Below are 5,248 nucleotides of genomic sequence, written 5' to 3' on the forward strand. Positions count from 1 at the left end.
GTGTGTGTGGGTGGGTTAGTGTGTGGGTGGGTGGATGAGTGGGTGGGTGAGTGTGTGGGTAAGTGTGTGGGTGGGTGGGTGGTCCGGCAAAACAACCCCCTACCTCCTTGTGGTGCCGGATGGGCAACGCTGTCGTGGGCAGTGCTGTGAGGGGAGGGCCAATTCTGATTGGCCTTTCCCCTCATGGCATTTGTAACCACCACAGCGGCTAAATGGGGGCTCTGGATGGGTGCGAGGGGCTGATAACCCCTCCACCTTCAATTAATTACCACTAAACCACGACCACAAAATGTAATAAATAAGCTTGTGCCGGAGGCCCCGGGGGACAGGCGTCTCTGACGTCTCCTGGCCAAACCCCATTTGGTGGAGCCAGGAGATTGAATCTCTACCCTCAGGGCTCCTTTAGAAACAACAAAAAAACATTACATGTGGCCACCTGGAATGTTCGAACGCTCACTGCGGAGGAGAGGCTGCCACTCCTCTGTCGGGAGCTGGACCAGTACCGCCTGGATCTCTGTGGTATTCAGGAGGTCCGGTGGACCGGCTCTGGCTCCTGCTACCATGAGGGGTGGACAGTCCTCTACTTGTGGTAGGAAACTGCCAAACAACAGGGTGGGCTCTTCTACTGAATAAAAGAATGAAGGGGGCGTGGGAGTGTGGCGGCGAGGTGTGGGAAGCTGTAAGCCCCATGCTACTTTGGGCTCGCCTTCCCATCAACCAGAGGCGAGGAGTGGTGGTCGTGGTTACTTATGCCCCGACTGAAGCAGAACATACGTGGATGAATGCAGGCAAGGCCGATGAGTTAGATGCCTTCTGTGATCTCCTGTCACAGGTGCTAGCTAAAGTGGCCCCTCGGGATAGAGTCATCTTGTTGGCCCGAGTTGGTCATGATGCTGGCACCTGGTCTGAAGTGATTGGAGGGCATGGGCCAGATCAGCTCAATAACAACGGCAGGAGGCTGCTAGATTTTTGTGCAGCCCATGGGCTTGGAATTACCAACACGCTGTTCTGGCATCGGTGCATCCACACCACATCATGGATGCATGCCGGGTCCAAGCAAGAACATCTGCTGGACTACATAGTGATGGAACAGCGGATGCGGGCCCATGTCCTTGACAACAGGACGTACCGTAGAGCTGAATTGCCCACTGACCATCGACTTGTCATCTGTAAGATGCGCCTGCCATTCTTCCACTCCGGTGGTGGGTGTACACCCAGGACCCCATTCAAACCCTTAGTGGCATGGTCTCAGCTAGCTGATGAAAGTTGCAAGCGAGAATTTCATCATCTCCTGATGTCGAGTGGAAATGGGCGAAGTTTAGGACTGTGGCTCATGCAGCTGTAATGGCTGCTTTGGGAACACGGTCCAGACCTCCGCAGAGACCCTGGCTGACAGAGGAGGTGTTCAAACTGGCTGAGAAAAAGCGACAAGCCCACTCTCATCGGCTACAGCATCCCACATCGGAAAATGAGGAGGCTTACCGCAGCCTTTGCTCGGAGGTTCGGAAAGCCGTGAGGCACTGCAAGGATGGGTGGTGGTCGCGGGTTGCAGAGGAGATGGAGTCATGCCTCAGTGTCCCGTGATCACAAATCTCTATTTAACTCCATCAAAAAAGTAACCTGCAGCGCCATACCTATTACCATCATTAGGAGAAAAAACGGTGATCCAATCTCCGACCCCCAGGAACAGGTTTGCAGATTTGCTGAGCATTTCTGTGAGGTCCTGGCGGAGGGGAAATCCCTCAGCCAAAGTGGGGATGACCCTGCTGAGGCTGCGGTGCCTCAAATATTGGAGGAGGAAGTCACCCCCTGTGAGTGGGTGGCTGAGGTGCCATCTGTTGAGGAAGTACTGAGGGCGATCCAGAATGTGAGACCAGGAAAAATACCGGGCAGAGATGATATCCCAAGCGAAATGCTGAGGGAGGGTGGCGTTTGTGCGCAGACTGCCCTACATGACATCATAACAACAGTCTGGACTACTGGACGGGTTCCGCAGGATTGGAAGGATACCCTGGTGGTCCCCATCTTTAAGAAGGGGGACCGCACAGACTGTAACAACTACAGGGGCATCTCACTCATAAATGTGCCGGGAAAGGTCCTGGCAACATCGCCTTCCTAACCACGCTGAGGAGAGGCTTGTGGAGCCCCAATGCGGTTTCAGGAAAGGACGGTCCTGCACAAATGCCATATTTTCTGTCTGTCTGCTACAGCAGAGGTGTAGGGAATTCCAACTAGATCTACATCTCTGCTTTATTGACCTGGTCAAGGCCTATAATACCATCAGTAGGCCTGGGCTCTGGATTGTTCTTCATGCTTTTGGAGTCCCTGACCCTCTGCTCATGATCATTAAGGACTTTCATGATGGTTAGCGGACTGGGGTAAAACTACGTGGCCGGGAGTCAGAGCCATTCCCTGTATACCTTGGGGTGCGACAGGGATGTCCTCTGGCCCCCACATTATTTAACATCTATTTTGACCACGTAGTTCGTGAAGACTTCAATAACTGTCCCGGAGGAATTTCCATATTGTAAAGATACAATGGGAGGCTGATCGATGCCCGGGTGAGGTCAAGGGATGGCTCCCTATTGCTCAACCACGTTATGTATGCCTATAATCTGGTAATTGCTGCTCACTCAAAGGAGGAGTTGGAGGCGCTGCTGCCGAACCTGGAGCTTGCCACCAAGAGGTGGGGCCTTACCATCAGCCCCACGAAAACTAAGCACCTGCCTGGGTATTTTGTACCATCGGACATTCCACCCCCACAACTCCCAATTGGTGATAGGGCAGTTGTGGAGATAGTGGAGAGGGCGGAGGAGCGACGCTCACAACAATGAGTGGAGTGTCGAATGGCTAAAACACAGCAAGTTGGCACAGTAGGGGGCACAGGTGGTGCATCAGCCAGTCGTCTCAGTCAGTCGACACGTGGCACCTGGGTCTGCCCCGTGATCTCTTGCCAGCGGGCGTTCGACACTTCATGTGGCCTCAAGGTGCACATAGCCTGGCACAAGCGTCATGGTGACGTTACCGCCACTTCGTGAAAATGGCGGTTGTTGTTGTTGTTGGTGGGTGAGTGTGTGGGTGGGTCAGTGTGTGGGTGGGTGAATGTTTGGGTGGGTGAGTGTGTGGGTGGGTGAATGTTTGGGTGGGTGAGTGTGAGGGTGGGTGGGTGAGTGGGTGGATGGGGAGCGGGAGTGTAGCGGTTAGCGCGTTGCGCTAAGAACCCGGCGACGTGAGTTCGTTTCATCACTGGTGATGATTATCTGAACCGGTCCTGGGCCTTCCTTAGGTCGACTCAGCCCCAAATGAGTACCTGGTGCGGTGTGTAAAAACATCATTACTGGGGAGACAAAGGCGGCCGGGCGTGGTGCTGCCCCACCCACGCCTCCCGTGCGCCGTGCCGGAGTTCATAGCCGCTCGCTAACGGCACTCGCCCCAACAGCCTGTTGAGGCCTACACGGGGGACCTTTGTCTTTGGTGTCGGCGGTGGGCCCCATCACCTGCCCATGCAGCTGTAGCCAGCGTCAGCTCGGACGCGCACGAGGGCAGCCGCTCCGACCCTCATCGTGCGCACGCTCACCTCCAGGCCCTGTGGGGGCGGGGGTCACATCCTCATCATCATCATCATCACCCCATAATTAGACGAGGTGAGTGATGAGAGTGAGGCAGACGAGGTAAGTCGTGAGACAGACGAGGTGAGTGATGAGAAAGACGAGGTGAGTGATGAGTGATGAGACAGACGAGGTGAGAGTGAGACAGACGAGGTGAGAGTGAGACAGACGAGGTGAGTGATGAGTGACGAGACAGACGAGGTGAGAGTGAGACAGACGAGGTGAGTGATGATTGATGAGACAGACGAAGTGAGTGATGACACAGACGAGGTGAGTGATGAGACAGACGAGGTGAGAGTGAGACAGACGAGGTGAGTGATGAGAGTGAAACAGACGAAGTGAGTGATGAGACAGACGAGGTGAGAGTGAGACAGACGAGGTGAGTGATGAGACAGACGAGGTGAGAGTGAGACAGACGAGGAGAGTGAGACAGACGAGGTGAGTGATGAGAGTGAGACAGACGAGGTGAGAGTGAGACAAACGAGGTGAGAGTGAGACAGACGAGGTGAGTGATGAGACAGACGAGGTGAGAGTGAGACAAACGAGGTGAGAGTGAGACAGACGAGGTGAGTGATGAGTGATGAGACAGTCAAGGTGAGAGTGAGACAGACGAGGTAAGAGTGAGACAGACGAGGTGAGAGTGAGACAGACGAGGTGAGTGATGAGACAGACGAGGTGAGAGTGAGACAGACGAGGTGAGAGTGAGACAGACGAGGTGAGTGATGAGTGATGAGACAGACGAGGTGAGTGATGAGACAGACGAGGTGAGATTGAGACAGACGAGGTGAGTGATGAGAGTGAGACAGACGAGGTGAGAGTGAGACAGACGAGGTGAGTGATGAGACAGACGAGGTGAGAGTGAGACAGACGAGGAGAGTGAGACAGACGAGGTGAGTGATGAGAGTGAGACAGACGAGGTGAGTGATGAGTGATGAGACAGTCAAGGTGAGAGTGAGACAGACGAGGTAAGAGTGAGACAGACGAGGTGAGAGTGAGACAGACGAGGTGAGTGATGAGAGTGATACAGACGAGGTGAGTGATGAGACAGACGAGGTGAGAGTGAGACAGACGAGGTGAGTGATGAGTGATGAGACAGACGAGGTGAGAGTGAGACAGACGAGGTGAGTGATGAGACAGACGAGGTGAGAGTGAGACAGACGAGGTGAGAGTGAGACAGACGAGGTGAGTGATGAGTGATGAGACAGACGAGGTGAGTGATGAGACAGACGAGGTGAGATTGAGACAGACGAGGTGAGTGATGAGAGTGAAACAGACGAGGTGAGAGTGAGACAGACAAGGTGAGAGTGAGACAGACGAGGTGAGTGGTGAGTGATGAGACAGACGAGGTGAGTGATGAGACAGACCGGATGATAGTGAGACAGACGAGGTGAGTGATGAGTGATGAGACAGACGAGGTGAGAGTGAGACAGACGAGGTGAGAGTGAGACAGACGAGGTGAGAGCGAGTGATGATAGTGAGACAGACGAGGTGAGTGATGAGTGATAAGACAGACGAGGTGAGAGTGAGACAGACGAGGTGAGTGATGAGTGATGAGACAGACGAGGTGAGTGATGAGACAGACGAGGTGAGAGTGAGACAGACGAGGTGAGTGATGAGTGATGAGACAGACGAGGTGAAAG

The sequence above is a fragment of the Petromyzon marinus genome, chromosome 52 (assembly GCF_048934315.1).
Source record: "Petromyzon marinus isolate PM22_M1 ecotype Great Lakes invasive population chromosome 52, UKy_Petmar_22M1.pri1.0, whole genome shotgun sequence".
NCBI classification, from domain to species: Eukaryota; Metazoa; Chordata; class Hyperoartia; order Petromyzontiformes; family Petromyzontidae; genus Petromyzon; species Petromyzon marinus.